This window comes from Trachemys scripta, chromosome 4 (genome assembly GCF_013100865.1).
Source record: "Trachemys scripta elegans isolate TJP31775 chromosome 4, CAS_Tse_1.0, whole genome shotgun sequence".
NCBI classification, from domain to species: Eukaryota; Metazoa; Chordata; order Testudines; family Emydidae; genus Trachemys; species Trachemys scripta.
The window spans coordinates 93528012-93555212 of NC_048301.1; the positions used below are offsets into that span (position 1 = coordinate 93528012).

Sequence of the window (27201 nt, forward strand, 5' to 3'; positions counted from 1 at the left end):
GGAAATTTTATCTGGAGGCACGTTATTTCAATTTGCCCAATTCAAGGCTTCTTACGCCTTCGTTGGAAGGATCCGGTACCGACTGCTATCAGAGAGGAGTTGCTGGATTAGATGGACCATTCATCTGATCCAATGTGGCAGTTCCTAGATTAATTTCAAATGTACCTGTATGTATTTTCACATCCAGATTTAATTGGTAATGATGAAAAATTGTTACCCATTATGAGTACTGACTCCAAAACTGCTATTACTGCCCCACATTGACAGTCAAAGCAGAGATATCAGGGACTGAATAGGTTTGGTGACTGAACTTCCCTTTCACCAATGGAAAGCTGGGGCAGTTGCCTCAAGTTTAGAATGAAGTATATCAATCAGTGAGACCGATGTGGGGAAACGTGCCTTGCTACTGACCATACTGCCTCTGTTCTGTGAGTAAACCAGATTTATCCATATAAATGTTCAATCCTTTTTTAACCTGCTAAGCTCCTGGCCTCAATGACTTCCTGTGGCAATGAGTTCCAGAGTCTAAATGTGCTATATGTGAAGAAATATTTCCTTCTCTGAGTTCTGAGTTTGATGTCTTTCAGTTTTATTGAATGTGCCATTATTCTTGTGTTATCAGACAGATTGAATAAAAGTTCCCGATCTACCCTCTGTAGACCATTCATTATTTTATATACTATTAACATGTCCCCTCTCATTTGTTGCCTTCCTAAAGTAAATAATCCCAACATTTCTTACTCAGTCTTTGAGAGTTTTCCCTTACCTCTAACTATTCTTGGCCCTTATATCTGCACACACTCTAATTCTGCAATATACTTTAAGAAACAGATCACCAGAATCAACACAGGTGAGGGCATAACATTGATGTGGACTGGCTTTATGACCTACTGATAAATTCCAATAGTATATTTGTTCAGAATTAAAACAAAAAGCAAAATAACCCCTCCCTCCCCATACCTATCTCTGTAACACACAAGTGGCAGCTTCAGTTTTTGGATTTTAAGAATGTGTGCATTACAGTTTAATAAAATTAATTGATGTGGGGAAAGCCATACTTCATTGAATCCACAGAATAATCACATTTTGTTCTTTAGGAGTAAAGGGCTGTTGTTGCTTTCTAAAAATAATCTCAACAGCAGGGAATGATGTTAAAAAGAAAATACAACCAAAAGAATACAAGCTACTTAGTCACAACTAGGTCTAAGCTGATATACTTTAGCAAAGAAACTCCATAATCTTATAGCCCAATGCTAAGGCAAATACAAACAGGAGAAAATATTGTGCATGGACTAAGGAAACTGTTACTGACTTCTGTGTGACAATGGGGAATGTGGGTGAGATAATATCTTTTATTGGTAAGAGAGTCAAGATTACACAAGTTGGTCCAATAAAAGATATTACCTGACCCACCTTGTCGCTCTAATATCCTGGGATTGACAGGGCTACAACATTGCATACATGACCATAGGCAAGTTGCTTGTTAACCTCTCTGTGCCTTAAGTCTCTCTGGCTGTAAAATGAAGATAATGATATTATCCACATTTGCCAAGTGCTTTTTAAGAGACAAACAAAGCCACTTGAGTTTGAGGCTGGATGAATCTGCTCTTTTACAGAAAGTATTCTAGTGAAGATGTTTTCCTTACTGTTATTTGCATGAGGAGAATGTATTTTGTTATTATTCAAATCATTCCTAAATTAAGAAGAGACACAAGGTGTTTGCAGTGTTGCTGTAGCCGTGTTGGTCCCAGGATATTAGCGAGACAAGGTAGGTGAGGCAATATCTTTTATTTGACCAGCTTCTGTTGGTGAAAGAGACAAGCTTTCAAGCTTATGCAAGGCTCTTTTTCAGATCTGGAAAAGGTACTCAGAGTCTCACAGCTAAATACAATGTGGAACAGACAAACGTAAGGAGTTATATGTTACATTACGAAAACACTAATGATATTTTTGTACTTTCTCCCCTCATACCTTCGTATTTGCAACAACTAGTGATGGGTGAACCTCGAAGGTTCAAACAAGGATCTATCGTAACCTTTTTGCCCTGGAAGTCTATCAAAACCAGGTTTGCTTATCAGGGCCGGCTCTAGGCACCAGCAAAACAAGCTAGTGCTTGGGGTGGCACATTTCTAGGGGTGGCATTCTGGCGGCGGCCATGCCGCCCCTAAAAATGTGCCCCGGCCGCCCTAGCTCACCTCCACTGCTGCCGCTCATGCACCATGGCGCGCGAAACAGCTGATTCACGCGCCGCTGCTCGCCCTCCCTCCCAGGCTCTCAAACCTGGGAGGGAGGGGGAGATCCCGAGCGGCCGCAGCGCGCACTGCTTCTCCCCCTCCCTCCTAGGCTTGAGAGCAAGGGGGGAGGAGGCAGGGCTGGGGATTTGGGGAAGGGGTGGAGTTGAGGCGGGGCTGGGGGTGGGATAAGAAAAAAATGAGGGGGGGCGGCCAAAATTGTTTTTGCTTGGGGCAGCAAAAATCCTAAAGCCGGCCCTGTTGCTTATGCATTCTCAGTATTTCCTGGTTTGGCCCAGAATGGAAATACTGCAAGAACAAACTTCACTGCAGTATTTAGTACTCCTTGGTGTGAAAATGTAAAAGAAAAATGAACAAATGGTTCAGGTTCAATTCATGTTTGGGGCAGAGTTTCAAGTATGATGTTCTCAGAAAGAGTGTGTGAATAGACCACAGTAACTCCTCACTTAAAGTCCTCCCGGTTAACGTTGTTTCATTGCTGATCAATTAGGGAACATGCTCATTTAAAGTTGTGTAATGCTCCACTCTTACCTTGTTTGGCTGCCTGCTTTCTCCACAGCTGGCAGCCTCCCTATGCCCCCCCTCTCCCCACAGCGCCTCCCGCCCGCCGGCAGACCCCGCGGATCGGCGCCTTCCCCCTTCTTCCCCCGCCTCCTGCCTGTGGTAATCAACTGGCTTGCGACGTTTAGGAGGAGCGAGGACTCGGCGCACAGACTCCCCCTTCCTTCTCCGCCTCCTGCCCGCGGCAATCAACTGGCTTGAAGCATGCAGAAGGGAGGGGGAGGAGCGAGGACGCAGCGTGCAAAGTAAGGGGGAGGAGGTGGGGGGGAGAAGAGGCGGGTCAAGGGTGGGGGCTGGGGGGAAGGGGTGGAGTGGATGGGCTGAGGGTTGAGCCCCCTGCCAAGTCAGTGCCTGTGTTTGCAAGAACAGCAAGAGGAGCAGCCAGACAATCCATCCTCTTCCACCCTCTGACTCCACCACCTCAACCAAGCTTCATACTCAGCAGTGATGATTGTGGTATTAAACTGCTTGTTTAAAATTGTTTAAAATGTATATAATGCCTTTTGTCTGGCCAAAAAAAAAATTCCCTGGAACCTAACCCCCCCACTCCCATTTACATTAATTCTTATGGGGAAATTGGATTAGCTTAACATCGTTTCACTTAAAGTCGCATTTTTCAGGAACAGAACTACTTAAAATGTTAAGTAAGGAGTTACTGTATTCAGAGAGCTGGGATTCCTGAGTTCTAATCCTGACTCTGCTATTGATTTTTTGGCAAGCCACTTAACTTTTAAGAACCTCAATTTCTCCCATCTCTAAAATAGGGATGATGTTATTGACTGACAGCCCAGCCCAAAGTTCACTGAAGTCAATGGAAACTCACATTGACTTCAGTGGGGTTCACATCAGCAGCAGGCCACTGCTTCATAACTAAATAAAATATTTGTTAAAAGCTATACAAAGTATTACGGTCAGTCATTGGCAGAAGTGGGAATAGTGTTTTGGTCCTTCTGGCTATCCACCCTGTGTTTATGACTATTCAGTAGGGCTAAGCATGTGCTTAAAGTTAGCCACATGCTTAAGTATCTTGTTGAATCCAGTTCTTATCCAGTGGACCATGTTTGGGGGAGGCACCCCAGAGTCTAAATACGTCCATAAAAATGCTCAAGTTATGGATTTCTGAAAGCCAGTCAGAGAAAGTGAGGCCATTTCCCCCAAAACAAAACTGAGAACATGAAAATGTCTGTAAAACTAATTAGTAACAATTGTGAGCAAAACTCCATGGGGACATTTTCATCATTTCTAACAGCACTACTTTCACAGCTTGAAAATTAAATCTATTTCTTTACAAATCTATTTCTTAGCAAAGTTTCTTTTTCCTCTCACAAGCAAGCACACAGTGACTTATTACTGTAGGACTGCTGATGAGTGCCACTGCAGGTGGCTGGTAATAAAGTTTTACTATTATTAACGGGGCCTGTCTGAGGGGTGGGCAAGCATGGCACATGCCCTCAGTGCCCACATCCAGTGATCCACCATACAGCTGTGCTGCCCGGCTTTTTTTCCCCTCTGTGGTGATTGGACAACTATTATTTTCTCCAGTGGGAAGTAGCCATGAGGGCTGGAAGGGGCAGGGAGTGGTGCAGCCCCTAGACTTCCAGCTGTTTGAAATACATTCAAATATTGCACCTACAGGTGCAGCCCAACAGCAGTTTCTGAAAAGCAGGAGAACGTGCTGATTAATTTGTTCTCCTTCTTGCATTTTATTTGATGTGGGAGGGGAAAAAACTGTGTCCTTTTATAACTATAACTGAAATTAACAAGTTTATCTAAAACCAACCCCTAGGTAAAGAGTCCAACCACAGCATTATAATTTTTCACACATTTTAACGCACCCAATGGAAACAACTATTTCTACCCCAGTTATAATGTAATTTAGAACTATGCAAATTAGGAAGAACCACTTCACATTTTCCATTTGACTTACAGTAGTAGCAATTTGTTGACAGCAAACTAAATCCTGTGTTGATTATATTGTCTATTAATATCTTTTTTGTTTTACATACAAAACGTTATAACATACAGCCTCAAAAGGTGGTAGTCTGCTACATAGAAATAATTGGATTAGTCTGTCAGAAAAAAAAAGTAATCTTAGTCAAAATGTTTTGTCAGTAGATACATAATTCTTTGTTAGCACCTTCCCTAGAAAGGACACAAGACCAGTAGATGTTGTGCAATGCTAAAATATTAATTGAGAAAAATACTTGCATATCAAGGAACTGAAAGGCAGAAAAGTAAATACATTATTAAAACTATGATATATATATAGAATATCAGCAACTAAATGATGTGGGGGAAAGCCATACTTCAATGAATCTACAGAATAATCACATTTTGTTCTTTAAGAGTAAAAAGCTATTATGGTATGGTAGTAAAACTATATGTTGCACATTTTATAGACCAGACTCCTAAATACATTCTGGGCCAGAAATACTTCCAGATCAAGTCTACATCATTTTGCAATTAAATATTTCAGCATTTATAAGAAATGCCATTTTCCAGTATGTTAAATAAATATATAAAAATTGACTATTTCTTTGACAGGTGTTACATTTTAAACAAAAAAAATTACCTAGAAAATACTACAAAACAGAAAACTATCAGTCATAAAAACTTCATGAGGGGAAAAATACTGGACAAGCTACAGATACAAGTCTTAGCATCTAGAGAGTATCTGGTATCCTTCTGCAGATAATATTACATTAATTAATTCAACAGATCTGATCACTAGGTCTTGGCACACACATAAAGGCTTTAATTGGTATTGCAAAAAGTTAAACCCCATATCCGCAAGCATAAGGCATCAATCAAAGGCTCTGAAAGAATGCTGCATTTAAGTTTCTTAACTGGGAACACAAATCATATTATTTAACAAGAATATTTCCATGAGAAACTGTCTACATAGCATAGATGTTCTCAATAGATGTTATTCTTATACTGGGTTTTTGCTTTGATAAAGGTAGTACTAAAACATAGATTGAATCCTACCTATAAATGAACTTGGGAGAAATTAAATTTGCATAGCAGAGTTAGATTCATTCAACCAGATGGCAATGGATTAAAGTTGGATTTTAAAGAGATTTATGGCTCTATATCTTACAATCACCCTTATAAGAATAAACCTTAAAGCACATTTTTTGTCTAATAAAACACTCAGAGATAATTTACACTTGCCAATTCTAAGAATATATCAAGGATTGTGTTCATATCATATACTGGATAATCCACTAGTGGTCCCTACACTGCTGGCTCTGCCACACTCCATAATTTCAAGTGAGGGCTACAGGACAGAATACCCATTTTATTTTCTTGTGTAGATATAAGATTTGAAAATTATATTGCATCACTCAGATGACTGGCTATTTTGTGAACGTTGTAAAGATTTACCTTGGCCTTGGCACACTGCATCTTCCCAAAAAACCTATTTTATCATATCCGCAAGATGTATATTGATATCACACTGGCCTGTTTGCCAAACACATCTGCAGTTGGTGCAAATAACTAAATCTGAAACAAAATGACTTGAGGACAGGTTGGGTATTTTACTTAAAGCATGAAACTGTCGCCCTCACAGACTTGCATGCAAACCACTGCATAGGTCACAAAAAGGGAATGTGAGTTTGCAGATCTTGTCCAAGACAGCACTTCCATGGCTGGCTGGTATAATAGGCTGCCGCGGCCACCGGATCCACGGATCTGGGGTTTGGCGGTGAAGTTTTTGCTTTATTATGCCCCACACAGGTTCCAGGGTGGTGGAGGAGGCACATGGGACATATCAAAAGTGTCTTCTAACAGATGCTTTTCCCCTAGGCCGGTTGGGTCTGGGGAGGGGGAGGTACAGCATGGCTTCGGCCAGCCCCGGGCTCCTCCAGGCATGGGTGGGGGATACTCCAGGCTGCAGCTGGCCCAAGCTGGCTCCTCCAGCCAGGGGGGAACGCTCTGAGTTGTGGCTGGCCAGTGGCTCCTCCGAGCTGGGGGGGAGGGGAGGGCTCGGGGCTTCAGCTAGCCTGGGGCTCCTGCGGCCGGGTGAAAGGGGAGCTTGTGGCTCCAGCGTGGGGGGTGGCAGGGGGTCTCGGGACTCCGACCATGGGGAGGGTGTGGGTGGAAGGGGCTCCACCCACCACGCATGAACACTTCCCCTCCCCCCACCACAAGTTCTGGCAAAAGAAGCCAACAACTAGAAAAGTATGGTTATCACAGCCTATCATGTTTGGTCTGAGTTGTATTGTATTAATTTAGATAGAATAAATGGGCCCAAAGAGTCAAAGGTGTTAACATGACCCAGACTGCCCAGTCTCTGTCCAACATTAAACAGTATTAAATAAGGTCTGGCATAAAGATACTGCTTAGTACTATGGCAAACATGCTATTAAAATCCTTTTATTAAAGATACAGAAAAGAAGGAAAATCAGAGCATTTTAAAAGGAAGTATTAAGTACGGCTTTCATTTTAACAACATCCCTTGTTCCCTTTCCCTTCAGCTGGAGAGAATCTTTAAAGGAAAAACCCACTTGTTTGGCTGTCTCTTAGATGGTATCAAAGATGGTAATAATTGTTTTTTGCAAGGAAAAGAGAAGAAATTAGCTGAAATGGGCTGGCACTATTGTTAAAATCTGATCCCATTTCCTAGAAGACAAACACACACAAGAAGGAAGAGAAAAGAACACAGCACAGATAGGAAATGCAGATTCTCTGGTGCTGACTTTTACTAGCAACTTCGCTGCTAGAAAAACACAGGTTACAGCACATGTTTGTAACAGCCACCCAGAGACCTGGCATGTTGTGCCAGGGTCCGGCTGTTTAGGGCATGACATTTATCTGTCTTTCCGATCACAGATTGATAGCATCACTGCAAAATATGCAGTCTTGGCTGGCTAAGCTACACTCTTATTAGACAGAAGAGAAAAGGAGACAGATAGAAAGGAAAAGAAATGAAGTAGAGAAGGAAAAGGACACTGGGGGGGGGAAGGAGGAGGGGTAGATGAAGTCTCACATCCCAGGTTGTGTTTGGGATTTAGCCCAAGCCGATGGAGGTGGCTATGTCATCTGAGTCCTTCTCTCCAGACCAGTCTGGTCAGGGCACTTCTAAGGATTAGGATGAAAAGGGTCCAGGGTCCCAGTAGATGGTTGGGGTGGCGGCAATGATGGTGAAGCTCACTCCTTCCCCTTCTCTCATTTTTCAGTCAGTAGGTCACCCTCCCACCCCCGCACTCTCTTTTTTAAAAGGACCCCAAAAGGGAATAATGGGTGGAATAGCTCATCACCTTGTTATTTGGTGTACCAATTAGGCTCAGTTTCCAACATACCTATTTTGGTTTGTTGATTTCCAGTCTCACACCATTCTTGTTTACCAGGCACGATCTTAACACAGTCCTTGAATTATATCAATAGGCCTTTCTGTTTGGACTAATCCAGTCTGTCTCTTTTTTTTAAACCTTTTCCCATCAACATTTGTTGTTATGACATTTTATGAACGTTCACTCACTTTTCACAGTTCAGCTCACAATCAGGTAAATTTGTAGGCCCAATCATGACAAGAACTACACTCACAGAGGTACGTCAGGGAAACTTGTACAGTGACTGCACTAGTTCTATTCATAAGCACCACATTTACTGAAAATATTTTTAAAAAATAAGAGTATGAGTTCCCTGGGAATGGAAAGGCAGCTTTAATAAAAGGTATGCTGCATTGAAAGACACCTCTTGTCAGTTAGGGTGACCAGATGTCCCGATTTTATAGGGACAGTCCCGATATTTGGGGCTTTTTCTGATATAGGCTCCTATTACCCCCACCCCCTGTCCCGATTTTTCACACTTGCTGTCTGGTCACCCTAGCGTCAGTACCAGCTCAAGCACATCTAGGCTCCCCCCGCAAAGCCATTTAGTTGAGCTACTTGGCTCCAAGGCTCGACCTTTTCCTCTCCAGCCCCACTGCCTCCAAGTCCCATGCCATTTTAGCCTGAAACACCCAATTTCCCCAATCTCGTATGGCAACCAGGAATTGAAATGTGTTCAGAATTGGTGTGTTTGTAAGTTGGCTCCTGTTGGAGAACAAAGTGTCCTCTGTTTCAATAATCCTTTTAGGTAAAGGAATGCTGCCATGTGCTATGAAATGCCCATTCCTTCTACCAATTCAGGAAGCAATAGACTGGGTCCAGGAAAACGTAGATCTCCTGTTTGGCACGAAGGCCCCAACCCTGCAAACATGCATCTGAAGGACGGCTCACGGTAGTAAGTTACACACATGCATAGCTGTTGACAGGATTGGGGCCCACACTACTACTACCATCTCCAGAATGGCTTGTTCTTTTCTTTTCATGTTAAAAACATGATGAGAAACATCTGTGATATGTTTCCATTTATATGAGCTCTTGTGACATTTAGCACAGTTGAGCATATTACATGCCTTGTCAGTCTTGTAATTTCAACAAATAATTTGTTAAACACTTTTAAAAATAATTTACTATAGCTCATTAACCAATAACCAAACTGCAACTGATAATATATTATTAATGAACCTGTTTTCTTATTAACCTTTTGTTGAACAGTGAGTTTTGTACTAAGAAATCAACATAAGGATGTACACTTATTTCATGCCAAGTATTTAAATGAACATACGTGTGTGAGTGCACACCACTGTCCTCTTCTGCCTAGCCAGTTATTCCCCATTTTGTAGCTGTGCATTTGATTTTTCCTTCTAATCTAAAGCATAGTACTCTGCACTTGTTTAGTGAGAAGGTCTGATGACCAGCTGGCTTAGTGGTCAGATCCTGGCCTTGTGGTTTCTGCTGGCCTATTCATCCCAGAGGGGTCCCTGGCAGTGGTCTCAATCACTCCTGCATGCTCCCCCAGATGTTCTCTCATTATGGGGTGGTGGGAAGGAAGAGGGGGGTAGAGGGCCTCAGGCCCATTCTGTCCACCAGGTCCCAACCCAGGGCCTAGGAGTTTATCAGAGCATCAAGACCAGTTATTAAGCTACCCCAAAATAGGTTTTCCCCTGGGTCCCTTCTTACCAGTCTGGAGCTCCTGCGCCTGGGGCATGGTCACTGGCTTAGCAGACTCTCCTCAGTCCTAGTGTCCTGTTCAATCAATCTCTTTTTGGGCTTTCAGCTCCCAAGGTTGGGGAGGAGGTAGTCCAAGTCCCTGCTGCTAGAACAGCCTTCACTAAGCTGTTGCCACTCCTGACACAGCTCTGAGCATCAGCCTTCATTCCTGGGGATGGATGCAGCTCATTTCACCCTTCTTCCTGGGCTGCCAGTGTCCTTTTAAACTGTTCCTCCATTGGGAAGACATGAACTGTTGAGGAGGGAGGTCTCCCTAGCCCAGTATTACTCTACTCCCAGCCCTGGTTCAGCGTGGGGCCTGTAGATCCTATCACAACTTGTCTTTATCAAATTTCATCTTGTTCATTTCAAACCAATTCTTCAGTTTGTCACGGTCATTATGAATTCTAATACTGTCCTTCAAATTACTTGCAACCCTTCCCAGTTGTGTGTCATCTGCAAATTTTATAAGCATACTCTCCACTCTATTATCCAAGACATTAATGAACATGTGGACTAGTACCGGACCCAGGACTGGTCCCTGCGGGATGCCAGTAGATAGGTTGTCCTGGTTTGACAGCAAACCATTGATAACTACAGGAGAACCTCAGTGTTACGAACACCAGAGTTATGAACTGACCAGTCAACCACACACTTCATTTGGAACCAGAAGTACACAAGCAGGCAGCAGCAGAGACAAAAAAACAAATACAGTACGGTACTGTGTTAAATGTAAACTACTAAAAAAAATAAAGGGAAAGCAGCATTTTTCTTCTCCATAGTAAAGTTTTAAAGCTGTAATAAGTCAATGTTCAGTTGTAAACTTCTGAAAGAACATCCATAACGTTTTGTGCAGAGTTAGGAACATTTCAGAGTTACGAACAACCTCTATTCCCGAGGTGTTCATAACTTGAGGTTCTACTGTATTCTTTGAACACAGTCTTATCTGACTAAGCACATTCAAGCAACAGTGCATGAATTTCAAATACACATGATCAATAGAGAGTAAAGAATTTTTAAAAAATGAATCCCTCGTGTTTGAAGAAAGATAGTCCTGCCAGATGACATTATGCAAGCAGGAAAAATGAGAGGCTAAATTCACTGAATAAGTTACTTGCTTTGACTTATTCACGAAGTCTGTTTCTTACTCATTCATCCCCATGCAACAGTGAGGAAGAATATGTTTCTTGCATATCTAAAACTCCCACTGAATTCAATGAGCATTTTAAGAGCACTGGGAATCAGGCCCTATATGGGCATCATTGCTTGGATTTTTAAAGAAACCTAAAGGAATTACCCTGGCAGGCTTCTTTACGCTCTTTTGAAAATCCTGGCCAAAACACAGGTAACAGTAACATGACATTGAATACCAAACAGCTGAGGGCCCCTTTGTAAGAAGAGGAGAGACATTTCTTATCTCTTGTCTTTGAATCGAAATTCAGGTCTGGACTGAGAAAAAACAATTTATGAACAATAACACCAAAGAAAGGGTGATCCCATAGATTTGCAGAATGATATTGATGAGCATCTCAGAACTAGGCATGAGTTTACATCTCAGCAGATAATTAAGGTTCATACTCATTAGAAATGTGAAAAGAAATCAACCTTGTAAAAACATCATAACAAGAGTAGAGCATATATTCTTGGACAATTTGTTAGACTAGATAGAAAACAGATGGAATAACTAAATAGGCGAGCACAGTGGGTCTAAATGGGTACATCTACACTGCAAAGAAAAAACCTGCAGCACTGATAGTATGCCTATACTACCCACCAAATCGGTGGGCAGCGATTGATCCAGTGGGCGTCGATTTATCGTGTCTAGTCCAGACGCGATAAATCGACCCCCCGAGCGCTCTCCCATTGACTCCTGTACTCCACCGCCGTGTGAGGCACAGGCAGAGTCGACAGGGGAGCAGCAGCCGTTGACTCACCACAGTGAAGACACCGTGGTGAATAGATCTAAGTACGTTGACTTCAGCTACATTATTCACGTAGCTGAAGTTACGTAACTTAGATCGATTCTTCCCCCCTCTTCCCCCCAGTGTAGACCAGGCCTGAGTCTCAGGGTCTGGGTCAATTGACTCGGGGCTGCAAGCTTGGATTGCAGGGCTAAAAATAGCAGTGTAGATATTACAACATGGGCTGGAACCTGTGCTCTGAAACCCAGTGAAGGGGAAGGGCCTAGGAGCCCAGACGCTGCTCCAAGCCTGAATGTCTACTCTGCTATTTTTAGTCCTACAGACCGAACCCCGCAAGCCTGAGTCAAATGACCCAGATTCTGAGATTTAGTACCATGGGTTTTTCTTTTCAGCGTAGACATACTCAGATATGTACTCTGTGAAGACAAAACTCAGAGCCAGGACATCCTATCAAGAAAATTGACTTCAAATGTGTCATAATTACACTGGTCTACAATTTTTGAGAAGTCGTCTGCTTCAGAGATAAAATGTGCTATTTATTATGTATTTTGATGTGCTGAATTCAAATATGACAATTAAAACAACTGATTGGCTACTGTTTCTAAGATCAGCAAAAGGGTTATATAAATAAAATGTATTATGAAACAAAAGGCAAAAAACTATTATGTACATAGTTTAGTCCTATTCAGTGTCTACTCGGTGCTTCTTGGCTTGTCTCTTGTATTCATTAAATGGAGCATTTCTTGTCACTGTCCAGCAATAGTCTGCAAGCATTGATGGGCTCCATTTGCCCTGATAGCGTTTCTCCATTGTTGCAATGTCCTGCTGAAATCGCTCGCCGTGCTCGTCGCTCATTGCTCCGCAGTTCGGTGGAAAAATATCTAGATGAGAGTGCAAAAAATGTATCTTTAGTGACATGTTGCAACCATGCCTTGAGGAGGTTTTCCACCAACAACCTGTAGTTGTCTGCCTTGTTGTTTCCGAGAAAATTTATTGCCACTAACTGGAAGGCTTTCCATGCCGTCTTTTCTTTGCCACGCAGTGCATGGTCAAATGCATCATCTCAAAGAAGTTCACGAATCTGAGGACCAACAAAGACACCTTCCTTTATCTTAGCTTCCCTTAACCTTGGAAATTTTCCACGGAGGTACTTGAAAGCTGCTTGTGTTTTGTCAATGGCCTTGACAAAGTTCTTCATCAGACCCAGCTTGATGTGTAAGGGTGGTAACAAAATCTTGCTTGATTCAACAAGAGGTGGATGCTGAACACTTTTCCTCCCAGGCTCCAATGACTGTCGGAGCGGCCAATCTTTCTTGATGTAGTGGGAATCTCTTGCACGAGGATCCCATTCACAGAGAAAACAGCAGTACTTTGTGTATCCAGTCTGCAGACAAAGCAAGAGAGCAACAACCTTCAAATCGCCACAAAGCTGCCACTGATGGTGGTCATAGTTTATGCACCTCAAAAGTTGTTTCATGTTGTCATAGGTTTCCTTCATATGGACTGCATGACCAACTGGAATTGATGGCAAAACATTGCCATTATGCAGTAAAACAGCTTTAAGACTCGTCTTTGATGAATCAATGAACAGTCTCCACTCATCTGGATCGTGAACGATGTTGAGGGCTGCCATCACACCATCGATGTTGTTCAGGCTACAAGCTCACCTTCCATGAAGAAGAATGGGACAAGATCCTTTTGACGGTCACGGAACATGGAAACCCTAACATCACCTGCCAGGAGATTCCACTGCTGTAGTCTGGAGCCCAACAGCTCTGCCTTACTCTTGGGTAGTTCCAAATCCCTGACAAGGTCATTCAGTTCACCTTGTGTATGAGGTGTGGTTCAGAGGAGGAGGATGGGAGAAACTGTGGGTCCTGTGACATTGATGGTTCAGGACCAGAAGTTTCATCCTCTTCCTCGTCTGACTCAAGTGAGAATGATTCTGGTGCATCAGGAACCGGCAGTCCTTCTCCGTGGGGTACTGGGCGTATAGCTGATGGACTGTTTGGATAACGCACAGTCCACTTTTTCTTCTTTGACACACCTTTCCCAACTGGAGGCACCATGCAGACGTAACAATTGCTGGTATGATCTGTTGGCTCTCTCCAAATCATTGGCACTGCAAAAGGCATAGATTTCCTTTTCCTGTTCAACCACTGGCGAAGATTTGTTGCACAAGTGTTGCAGCATATGTGTGGGGCCCACCTCTTGTCCTGATCTCCAATTTTGCAGCCAAAATAAAGGTGATAGGCTTTCTTAACCATAGTGGTTATACTGCGCTTTTGTGATGCAAAAGTCACTTCACCACAAATACAGCAGAAGTTATCTGCACTGTTCACACAAGTACGAGGCATCTCTGCTCACTTTGGCTAAACAGAAATGTGTCCCTTTGCAAAATCAAACATTGACAAATAAGAGAGCACGACACTGTATGATTTCTAGAGCTGATATAGGGCAATTTGTTCAGCAGAGTGATGTAAGCTTTGTTATGATTGCATCATCCATGACTTCTAGGAATAACATGATGCAATTCATATCCTGTATGACGCAATACCAGCTTCAGATTGCATCATTCATTGTTTTGCCTAAAAAGCAAGTACTGTCCAAACCCAGTCATAGATTTCTTCATAGAGCCAGTCAAAGATGTATTTTAGTCATTTCTGGTTTACATTGAGATCCCTTCCCTTTATAACTCACTTATCCTCCGCCATTCCCAAGTCAAGGGTCGTATATACTGACCCAATAGCATATCTTGAAAACTAGAGCCAATCAACAATTTTAAGCATCATTTTCGTTCTCAGTGACCCAGAATTAGTAAAGTTTGACTACATTTATTTCAGAAGCATTTTGGCTGTAAAGCAGTGTTACAGAAGTGCAGTATGGAAGAGAGAAGCAGTGAAAGTTATGCAGTATTAAACCATCTGGGGATGCAACAAGCCAAAGCAAATGACCTCCTTGAGAAGCTACCTAGAAACATAAATGGTATTTACCAGGACACATTGCCAGTAATATAAACATCTGGACTGAAGTATCAGTGTGGTTGTTAGAATTAAAAGGTAATCGAAAGGTTTATTTGCCACCTGTAAAAACTTTGCTTAATGTCTAGGTGTGAATGTGAAGACACCTGGAAAAAATATTACAGAGTTTGTGAACATTATCAAGTCCGGTTTTTATGTGGACTAATGTAAATTATAGCCAAATGTGGAAGGTTTTCTCTTTTTGTTTTAAGTGGGAAAGGGATTTACTTAACTGCAATTACGTAAGAATGGCCATGCTGTGTCAGACCAATGGTCCACCTAGTTCAGTATCCTCTCTCTGACAGTGGCCAGTGCCAGGTGGTTCAGAGGGAATGAACAGAACAGGGCAATTTCAACTAAGGAGTCCAGTCCCATCTCCATGGAAGGAAGACTGCCGAAGCCGTTCAAGACACCGTGTGATATAAGGATCCACAGAATTTTTTGGAGGATATAGGGATTGTTTTTTTAACATTTAAGTGAAGGGGGAGGGGAGGATTCACATTTTTTTTTGGCCATGGGAAAGGACAGAGATATTAAGTAGCTGATATTACTTATTATTTCCCAGTAGGTCTTTTTAAATTATATCAGATCTGTGATAAATTCAAATATTCACCTTTATACACTACCTTCTTGACTCTTACAAAGTAACTGTAATTGCTTATAGAAAGTTATTTATTGCTTATGGAAAGTTAATTAACACTTTTCAGGTGTGCAATCATCAGTTGTTAAGATATGAGATAACAGGAGCCCTCTACTGGGAAATTGATAAAAAGGAGGATTAAGAAAGATACTGAACACTAGGTGGAGCTATTTGCTTGCCATTATTCTTCTTCCCTAATGTTAGATCTATAGCGGTCTCAAAAATTAGTTGGATTTAGACAGCCTGCTCAATGGCTGTACTGGTTTAGACATTACATTTTATAATGCTGCACAAAGCTTACAGATGCATTATTGAATGCCTTTTAAAAATATTTAAAAGTTATTGCTGTTCCTGTGAATTCGTGGCATTATTGTACTAGAGAAGACCTACAAGGATCATTTCAGTCACAGGACACAGTTGTTTTCAAACGAGGGGAGATTTATTAAAGATGAATGCTATGGCAGACATTAAAAACACCTGCTGCTGCAGAATGTTCAGTATACATTGAAGAATAAATTTTACAAGAATTATTTTGAGTTTTAATATCAAGGACCTGTTCCTGTTCCTCTCCTCTTTCTCATAAAATTCAGAAGTAAATTGCAGGTATTCTTTGTGTAGGAACAAAATATACCCATTAGAGTTTTCATCCAGAATATTTCACATTAACTCCACCAGATTTGTGGGGGTTTGTATGTATTGTGGTCATTCTTCTGCAGAGGGAAAAAAGTCTTGCCAAGGAAGGGTTTTACAGATGGCCTAAAACGTAGTGGAACCACTCCCAGCAGGCCTCAGGGAGGTTTGCTAAGACTTTATGCTGGACATCCACAGAATTGAAGGGGCTGTTGTCAGTAGATCTTCAAACTGGACATGCTTTGGCCATAAAAAAGCCTGTTCAAAGAGGAACAGAGTACCAGGCTACCTCTTCTAATCAGACACTATGGGTATGTCTACACTGAATCTGAAAGTGACCCTCCTCATCTGGATCCACAGACTTGTGTAAGCATGGCTTGCACTACTGTATTAAATAGCTGTGTAGACATTGCTTCAACATTGCAGCTTGGGATGGAACTTGAGATCCGGAGCTACAACATCTACACAGCTATTTTTAGTGCGCTAGCAGAAGTTGGTGGACCTGGGTTCGGAGGCTCGCTGCCAGGTGTGTTGTAGACATACCTTGTAGGGCTGTCATAGGCCAGCTGTATTGGTGAATGTTAGACAAAGGAAGGATTTGATCTGTCTTCTCTTGCATCCATTCCTCTGTAAAGGTTGTTAACTAGCTTTGCATAAAGGATAAGAATTTAAATGTATGTTTTGTTCCTTGTGGCAAGGTCTGCCTCCAAAGCACTTCCTAGTGGACTCCCATGGCACAACTCACCCCACTCGTTTCCTCTTTAATCCCCCTCTGTCAGAACTTTTGAAATCTCTCTCTTTAACAACCTTTGTGTCAGCAATCTCAGCCTGAGGCCTACCTTCTCTTCAGAGAGACTCTTGACAGGCAACTGTTTCTTTCAGCACCCCCAGGCAGGGCACTCTTAAACAACAGTATCAAAGGAAATAAAACAAAAGTGTCTTCCACCTCTCTGGGGCTACTCTTCAATCCAAGCTGGATCTTTAGGCCCAGTTTACTATCAGGCAATCTGCCTGGGGTCTGACCTTCTCCAGAGCCTGCATCAGGAGCCTCCTTCTCCCTGCCGCCCTCTCCCCGCAAGGCCAGTCACAGGTTATGTCTACACTAGAAATGCTACAGCAACACAGCTGCACCGCTGTAGCACAGACACTGCAGCAACAGAAGGGATTCTTCCGTCACTGTAGTAAATCTACCTCTGAGAGACGGTAGCTAGACTGACAGAATTCTTCCATTGACCTAGCGGTGTCTACACCAGGGCTTAAGTTGTCTTAATTACGTCACATTCTCATACAAGAGGATATATAGTACTTGAAGTTTTCTAGAGAATTTTATGGGAAAGAAGGGAGGAACAGGTCAGTGCTAAAACAGTAGAACCTTTCTAACTCACATTCATGACTGACAGACCCATTATGGACTACGAAATTTTATGAATTAGCAAGTCTGCGAGTGAACAGACAATTCAAAAACACTAAAGCTACTACACCAGAAAGTCAAGTATCAGAGGGGTAGCCATGTTAGTCTGTATCCACAAAAACGAGGAGTCCAGTGGCACCTTAAAAACTAACAGATTTATTTGGGCATAAGCTTTCATGGGTAAAATCCCACTTCTTCAGATCCTTTGTTCATTTACTTTAGTTTATAGTTTGTGTTTTCTAAATGTAAGTGCTTGTTTTGTAAATATACTGTAGTGTATTTATTATTACAAGATCTCATTACAGCTCTTTACTATTAGAGCTTGGTTAAGTGATGGGCTGAGACCACTAGCCTGTCTTGTGAAAATGCTTGGATTCGTTATTAGGAAAAACTAGATTCAGTGAGGCTGTATGACAAATGGGTTACTGGCAGCCACTTCACTTAAATTTCAATTCTCTTCTGGAAATTGTACAATAAAACCAGTTTATTAACTCTTTACCAAAGGCAAACTACAATCTGCTATGTATAACTGGAAAACAATTCGAAAAGATTTTCAGTTTATATACAACATGCACATGACATGCCTTAGGCCCCATTACTGAACTGAGCTTCAGGCGGCTAGACCCCTATGCTGATACAATACCCTGCTGAGGCCATTGAGCCTCCATGTCAGAGGACTAGCCATGAAAAGCACATTGCAGGGCTTGTCCACTGTCATCTGTTTTTAGGCCCTGTTCCTGCAAGACTGACATACTGATTTAACTTTCTTTACACATGTGAGTAGCCCCATTGGGCCTTCTAAAGAGACTACTCACATGTATACGTGTCAGTACGGTTGTAGGATCAGGAGCTTGCAAAAATGCAGGCCCTTACAGCATTGCCATCTTGACCCATAATCCAAGATTGTGATATTGGGAAAGAAAAAAAAAAAAACTGCTCAACTAACTTTTTATCAGCAGAATAATGTATCCCAGTATATATAGCTGGAGATGGAAAGTGGAATATTTATTGAGATAACCAGTGAATTCTTGACACTGAACACTTGGGAGGTCACAAACAATATTCCACTGCTTCTGCTGGAAATAATTTCCTGATAACATTAATAAGGTTTCCCATGACTCAGTTTCCACACAAGCATTTCTTTATTAGTCCAAAGACCACTTAGTATTGGCTACATCCAAAATACAAACACAGTATAAACATACACACCCCCACCCCCACACACCCCCTATATTATATACCCTAGAAACCATACAGTTATAAGCATTGGCAAAAATACTTAAAATAGGCTCAGGCCAGGGAATTACATTGCATGAATCTGGAGGTGTAAGGTAAAGCTCTGACAAAGAACCCCTTAAAAAAACTTGCTTTTTTTATACACTATAACAAACAAGTGATGTCATTGCTGGTTATTGAACCTTAGCTGCAGTTAGCTGAAGGAGTTTAGGGCTGTACTCTGCTCTCTTCAACATTTTTTCCTTTATAAGACTTTCACATATTTTTTCTAACCAATTATTTACTGCACCTGGTGCCCTATTAACCATTTTTTCTTTATTTCCCAAGCCTTAAATAAGATAACACCCGTATTCCAAAGGCACAAACAATCCCTCTTTCCGTGAATTCATTCTTTTTGGTGACATGCTTTGAACCGATTATTCTTGTTTACATCCAAACTTAATTTAAAACCATAGTTTGCTCAGGTCTAATCTGGTCCTATAGTCCTACAGCATCGAGAAAGGGCAGGGGGAAAAACTGTCACTAAAACTCAGACAAAAAACAGTGTGACAGAATCACTGTCTTTTGGGTTTCCTGCCTTGTTTTTGCATAGGCTCACTTTGAGAAGCAAGGTTCGGCTGTCTCTGAATAAAGTTCATTGTTATCAGAGAGAAGCAGAGTCCTAATACACTAGTGTCACAAAGACAGCGCTGTATCTCCACTGCTGTAGAAAAGAAACAAGCTATTCTTAGTGAATTATGGAGGGATTACTGGAATGGTAATTAGCCAAACAGAAAGAGTACAGGGGTTCAAGACAGCTGAGAGAGAGAGAGAAACTGTTTCTCTATGCCTACACTGGGGGAGAGTCATGCTAGAAAAAAATTAACTAACATGTTTTAATGAACATGACATAAAACATGACTTTACACTAATGTAGTCAGGGACAAGAAGTGTTTAAAAGTGTGTTAACTGTCTGCAACAAATGGATTGATCACAATTACCCAACATTTTTAAATATGACTGTCCTTCTACACATTTTGGGCAAAATCATATTTAAATCATGTTAGTTAAAACATTTTAATAAACATGTTTTCTAACATGACACATTTTCCTACTGTAGACATGACCTGAGGGGCCAGGATTTGAAAGCAGGGCTTAAAGAGGTCTGAGAAAGGGACTGGTTCCAGCATTGCACAGTTGTGGTATTTTGTTAGTTCATAACTATATTTTAGGATAAACACCTAACTTAATTATATTTGAAATGCTCCTTAGGCCATTTAGTGCTCACCAACAACCTATCTGCCTCAGACCCATATCAGAACTGTATTTTATTTTATTTGGCCAACTCTGCAGCCCCATGTGATTTAGTCAACTTAAAACCCTGCTTGAAAGGAAACCTCAAAGTTAACAGGGCGGCTGAGCTGAGAGGAATCTAGAGAAGCCAGCAGTAGGAAAGATGAGAATCAGGTTCAAAAACAAGTCAAAATCAGTGCAAGATCTGTGGGTTCTGGCCAATTTTACTTAGTTGCTAGCATGTTAGAGATATTCAATTTCAATCCCCCTTTACTCCCTCTCCCATACTGGACAGTTTCCTTCTACCAGTCAAGTCCAGTTCTTTGCCCTGGTATGTGCTTTATGGCTCCTAGCTTGCAAACATTAATGCATGAACTTAACTTAATTTTAAGCTCATGCATAAATGTTTGCAGAATTGGGCTATGTTAGATGATTAACAAGGAACAAAACACCTAACAAAACCATTAAACCTTTTGGTTTTCCAAGCACAGCAGTGTTTTACGCTGACTGAAAGGAATTCTTAAAATGACAGATAATAAGAAGTACACCTCTACCCCGATATAACACAAATTCGGATATAACACGGTAAAGCAGTGCTTGGGGGAGGGGGGGGCGCACTCAGATGGATCAAAGCAAGTTTGATATAACGTGGTTTCACCTATAACACAGTACGATTTTTTGGCTCCCGAGGACAGCGTTATATCGAGGTAGAGGTGTAATTAGAATTATGTGGAAACATAACATTAAATATTTGAGACCATTCAAATGGATGCAAGATATAATCTGACGGCACTCAACATCCTTCAATAGTTCAAATATGATTTTGCAGTACAGACTAACTGAAATTTGTTTTTAATTACATCATGCACATTACAACTACTTAAAACTTCTTGTTGTATTTTCTGCTAATTGCCCACTGTCATTTAATCATCTCCTTAGAAAAATAACATAATCAGATACACTCACCACATGGAAGCTGTGATTTTTCATCTTTTTGAAGGAGCTGTGTCAGTGTCATGCATGCTCAGTGACCTATTTGGGTGACAAAAAACAAAACAATAGATATTGTCATCAGTCTCTGGATCAGCAACCTGCATGAAAGGGACATGGTCAGTAAACACTAAAGGCCTGATCTTATCATACTTTATATGAGGCTCAGAAACAATCCTGCAATCTGATTAAAAAGAAGTGAAAAAGTTCATCTTTAACCTGCAGGTTGTCATTTAAAGTTAAGTAAGCTTTATTCCCTAGGGTTTGTCTGTACTAGACAGCTTTGATGCTAAGTGGTAAAATTACTGTATTAGAAACCAAAATAAGCAATACTAATATGTCACCTTTATACCAGTATAACCGGAGTCTAACCTGGGGTTTGTACTAGCATAAATATGTTGGTAAAAAAATCACCCCCCTAACTGATAAGTTATACAAGTAAAACTTTTAAGTGCTGACCAGGCCTTACTTTGTTTCTATATCTCTGGAGAGGCTTTTTTTCTGGATCAAAAGTTTATATCCATAGTTTTAGTTACTCCTGAAAAATTCTTGGTATAGAATAGTAGTATTGCAACAAGAAATATCTGTCTCAACAAATATTTGTTTGATAACACTGTTCTGCCAAATTTTTAAATTTATTATTCCATTTCAGCAATAATGTAATGGGGATATTTGCAAAGGCACAAATAGCAGTGGAGAATTGGGTGCTAAACAGCCATTTGTGCTTTTGAAAATCTTTTCCATACAGTGCATTTCTGCATCACCTTCCACTCAAAGGCTCAAATCACTGAGGCTCTGATCCTGCAAAGAGAGGGCTACAGAGCTTATTACAGAATCAGGACCCAAGGCACTAGTAAGAAAGCCCATTTAGATACCGAGATAGACTTTACCAATTTTAATGAGTTAAGGCTCAACACACTGCTGAGAGGTAGAGAAAGTCTTAATGATTACATTTTAGAGACAAGGAAACTGAGGCACAGAGTAGCAATGATCACAACTTGTCCTTTGTCACACAGGGAGTCAATAGCAGAGCTCAGAGTATGTCCTGATTCCTGCCATCCCTTTGTAACCAAACCCTGGTATAACTATTTTGGTTGGGGGTGATATTTTATATTTATACTGGTACAACCTCCAGCATGGATGCAATTATAACCAGTCTAAAAGTGCTTACGTTGATGTAGTTTATTACCCTTCCTGTCTGGAGGTAAGCTACACCACTGTTTTCACTTTTAGACCAGTACAACTGCAGCCACGCTAAGGGGCTTGCATCGCGTTTACTATACCACTAGAGAGGTACAACTCTGGATGTAGACGAGACCTACGTGTTGGCATTTTACTGCACCCATGAAAGCCTGTTAAACCAAATACTTTGTAGTGAGAAGCGTGGAAAGTTTGCACCCGAATGTAGCTACTGAGCTGGAAAGATCTAACCGGCAAAGAAACGCCAACCGCCCGGGTCTCCCCTTAGGTCCTGCAAGTGTTGCTACAACTGCCCCCGTGTGCAGCCAGTGACCCCGGGGAACACCTGCCCCGAGGCAACGCCGCCGAGCCAGTGCCCCGCACTGCCTTCCCCTCTCTCCCCCCGCTTCCACTCCAAATCACGTGGGAACAATAGCTGCCTGCCGGTCCCGTCCCCAGAACCAATGGCGCTGGAGCTCGGACTCGGGCAGCCGGACTCCACTCGCCCTAGGCAGCGGGGCGCAGGGGCCAGGGGCGGCCGCTGCGCGCGCGCGTCTCCTCCAGCCCGGAGAACAAGCACAGCGCCCGCGCAGCTGCGCCGGCCGGGGCAAAGCGCGCGCCCCGGGGCGCCACGCCGAGGGGAACCGGGCCGCTCAGGTCAGTGCCGCCGGGCAGCCCTGCGCCTGCCTGGGCGGGAGGGACTAAGTCTGTGCTGTGCCCCGCCAACAAACGGTAACTCGGCCAGTGCTGGCTCACCTCGGGGGGCGGGCTGGGTTTGGGGCTCCTCCAAGACACCCTTAGCGGTTCTCTTGCCCGCTGTGCCCTGAGCAAGCCGGGGGCTGCGTGTGACAAGGCTGAGGGGCAACTGGGAGCCCAGAACTCTGCGCTACCCAGCCTCTGCCACTGACTGGCTCTGTGTCCTCGGGCATCTCACTTCACTTCGCCATGAGCTCAGAGCTGCTCTCAGTTTAAATACTGGTGCCAGAGCCGGGTGACTCACTTCAGTGTAAGAGCCCGCAGTAATCCAGCCTTCCGTGGCTCAGTTTCCCCTCTGTATAAACACCCATCTCACAGGCTGTTCTTGGATGTTTTTGTTAATTATTTTAAGGTGCTGTAAGTGTTTTGTTAGACGTGTGCAAGGGTTTTAAAAATCCCTTCAGTCCTGTGAGTGTCTGTAAACTAAGTGTAAAGCTGGGTTTCCTGCTTCCTTTTTTTGGTTTTGTTTCCTTGCATTATAGGAACTTTTATTCTTTCGCCAGTAATATTGAGACATTAATTTTAAATGAAAATGACTCATGAAGAGACTCCCTTATGCATGTTTATTCTTGTTGGGTTAAGAAGGCTTTAAAACGGAATTTATGCTGGTGGGTTAATAAACTAGTTTATTGACATAAGGCTGTTGATTCAGAGTATGTGCTGTCATTGAGTACATCCTGTTGCAGCCAAACTTAGTTAAGTGGAAGAGAGGAATGTACATATTGTTGCATGAGCTGCAATTCATAGCACTGCTGTGCTTTCAGCATTCAGTCCTGCTTTGGTTGTTTGTTCGTTCTCATCGCTGCAAGAGTGAAAGAAACCTGGATTCAGGTATATTTTATGTAATGTGGCGTGAAAGTGTTTATCCAATGACTAATTCAGAAAATAAGTTACCAAAGGGAATAAAATAGCTAAGAGGACAGACACTATGTATGGAACAATGGGGGATAACATTATTATTATTATGGATTATTTTTTCACCACACAACACACAATCAATTCTAAGCTCTCAGGAGCTTGACTTTTGTTGTTTCTAAGACCTCATCTACACCTAAAAATTAGGTTGATCTAGCTACATCACTCATAGATAAGGTTATGATTTATTCACTGGTATTTTTAGTAAAAGTCATGGACAGGTCATGGGCAATAAACAAAAATTCACAGTCCATGACTTGTCCAGGACTTATACTAAAAACACCTGTGATTAAATCTTGTGGGGACCTGGAGGGGGGAGTGCTTTAAGGGGCTGGGCATGGGGGGACACCCGGGCCCAGTGGCAGCAGCTGCCAAGGGCTGCGGACTGTGGCTGCTCCGGCTGGGGGCCACCAGAGCAGCCGTCTGGTGTGGCTGTCCCGGGGCCACGTGAGTAGCTGCCCTGGAGCCGGCTGCTGGGGCGGCCTTGGGGTCAGTCACGCTGGCCCCTGCATAAATCACGGAGGTCATGTAGCCTAAGCCCTGGTATCAACACTGCTAGGTCAACTTAAGAATTCTTCCAATGACCTAGGTGATGTCTCTCAAGGGGGGTGGATTTACTATAGTGGTGGAAAAAAACATTCTGTCGCTGTAGCAAGTGTCTATACTATAGCGCTGTAGCTGCAGCTCTGTAGAACTTGTGCGTTAGGGTACATCTACGTATATTTGCAACCCGGGAAGATATGGGAGGCAAGAGTATGGGGTCAAATGATCTCTTATTTCATGAGTGTTGACTTTGCTTAGGGATCTATCAATTTCACAGCCCATTTTGGTCAATTTCACGGTCATAGGATTTTTAAAATGGTAAGAGAAAATACATTAGGCAAACTAGTGGATATGGGTATCTGGGTAGCTAATGGATTAAGATCATAAGACACTCTTTCCTTAACCTGTGTATTAGATAATTTTAATATTAGCTTTAATAAAAAGAATTAATTTGTCTGTGGTGTGAGATTTGCATTAGAAAACACACTATAATAACCTGATAAGGTTCTTGCAATGCATTCAGTTCCTGATTGTGGTCTTTTTAGGGGAACTTTCTTCTCTTCTCATTTTTCTTTTGGTATTAAGAAGCCCCAGTAAATAATTGTGTGTGTTGTGTATATACCAGCTGACTGTAGAACAGCTTGATTCTGAAACTTTTACAAAGAGGACAGAGTGGATGGGATGGGAAGTAATATTTACAGGGCCAACAGTAAACGTAACTTTAAAAAGCAAGTTGAAATCAAAAGGCATTGAGGAATTAATTTAGAAGTGGGGAGAGACCAATATTATCAGTATCTGAATTAAATATCCTAGAGCAACACAGGCCTGATAGCCTGATGACCTGAGAAGACAGAAGTGGTGTCGGTGCAGGATGGAACCGAGTTCTTGGTAGAGTTCTTGAACTGAATTTGCAGTTGTTAGAGTAAAGCATCACAGTACCCCTGTAATGTAGGTTTTGCCCCCATTTTGCAGGTGAATCAGGAAAACCTGGTTTCTATTTCTGACTCTGCCACGTAATACCCATATAATAAAGCAAACAGCGACCGCTTTCCTTCTTAATGAGCATCCACACAGGGATTTAATATGCTTTAACTTCGTACCTTCAGTTAATTTGTCTTAGCTCTCCTGAGTGTCCCCATGTAGACAGCCCATTAGGTTGCAAACTTTTCAGGACAGGCACTTTCTCTTAGTATGTTTTGGCAGTGATCAGCACATTGGGGTCCTGGTCTTGATTGGGGCCTTTTAGGTAGAGCCCTGTGTGGATATAAAATTTGTATCCGCATCCAATCTATGATCTGCAAAATGGTCCGTGGATATCTGAGGATTTGCAGGACTCTACTGCAATACCATAACTCTTAATATGCTTTAACCACTAGTCATGCTGCCTTTCATAAAGGAAAAACCTGTTTAAATACAAACCTTATGGTGACAGTGATGTGAGAAGGAAGGAAAAAGTGTGTGATAGTTTAATGTCTACTTAAATATGATGTAGTTAATGGCTTATGAAAGCTTTCACACATGCAAAGAGCAAGACCATTTTATCAGCTGTCTGTGTTTATAGTGGGTTAAGGTGAAGAGAGGTTCCACTGGCCCTGAGTTGCTTCCTAAGCTGAAAAAAGAAGAACAGGAGTACTTGTGGCACCTTAGAGACTAACAAATTTATTAGAGCATAAGCTTTCGTGGACTACAGCCCACTTCTTCGGATGCATATAGAATGGAACATATATTGAGGAGATATATATACACACACATACAGAGAGCATAAACAGGTGGGAGTTGTCTTACCAACTCTGAGAGGCCAATTAATTAAGAGAAAAAAAACTTTTGAAGTGATAATCAAGCTAGCCCAGTACAGACAGTTTGATAAGAAGTGTGAGAATACTTACAAGGGGAGATAGATTCAGTGTTTGTAATGGCTCAGCCATTCCCAGTCCTTATTCAAACCGGAGTTGATTGTGTCTAGTTTGCATATCAATTCTAGCTCAGCAGTCTCTCCTTGGAGTCTGTTTTTGAAGTTTTTCTGTTGTAATATAGCCACCCGCAGGTCTGTCACTGAATGACCAGACAGGTTAAAGTGTTCTCCCACTGGTTTTTGAGTATTTTGATTCCTGATGTCAGATTTGTGTCCATTAATTCTTTTGCGTAGAGACTGTCCGGTTTGGCCAATGTACATGGCAGAGGGGCATTGCTGGCACATGATGGCATATATCACATTGGTAGATGTGCAGGTGAACGAGCCCCTGATGGTATGGCTGATGTGATTAGGTCCTATGATGATGTCACTTGAATAGATATGTGGACAGAGTTGGCATCGGGGTTTGTTACAAGGATAGGTTCCTGGGTTAAAAGAAGAACAGGAGTACTTGTGGCACCTTAGAGACTAACAAATTTATTAGAGCATAAGTTTTCGTGGACTACAGCCCACTTCTTCGGATGCATATAGAATGGAACTCCTGGGTTAGTGGTTTTGTTCAGTGATGTGTGGTTGCTGGTGAGTATTTGCTTTAGGTTGGGGGGTTGTCTGTAAGCGAGGACAGGTCTGTCTCCCAAGATCTGTGAGAGTAAAGGATCATCTTTCAGGATAGGTTGTAGATCTCTGATGATGCGCTGGAGAGGTTTTAGTTGGGGGCTGAAGGTGACAGCTAGTGGTGTTCTGTTATTTTCTTTGTTGGGCCTGTCTTGTAGGAGGTGACTTCTGGGTACTCGTCTGGCTCTGTCAATCTGTTTTTTCACTTCAGCAGGTGGGTATTGTAGTTTTAAGAATGCTTGATAGAGATCTTGTAGGTGCTTGTCTCTATCCGAGGGATTGGAGCAAATGCGGTTCCTAAGCT

At 42.2% G+C, this 27201-nt stretch overlaps 1 protein-coding gene and 1 long non-coding RNA gene across 3 annotated transcripts in view; one reads left to right on the top strand and one right to left on the bottom strand.

Moving 5' to 3' along the window:
- Positions 1–22433, bottom strand: part of LOC117877145 — a 228975-nt gene extending 206542 nt beyond the window's left edge. For both annotated transcript variants that reach the window (XR_004645630.1, XR_004645629.1), the window contains exons 1-2: positions 22300–22433; positions 20954–21019 (exon numbers count right to left, since the gene is read on the bottom strand). This is a non-coding gene — a long non-coding RNA (uncharacterized LOC117877145). The remainder of the gene's footprint in view (positions 1–20953; positions 21020–22299) is intronic.
- A 257-nt stretch (positions 22434–22690) lies between these two features.
- PPFIBP2 (PPFIA binding protein 2) overlaps positions 22691–27201 on the top strand; it is a gene marked incomplete in the record, with an annotated part of 211032 nt that continues 206521 nt past the window's right edge. Inside the window, 1 exon segment of the mRNA XM_034769948.1 lies at positions 22691–22813.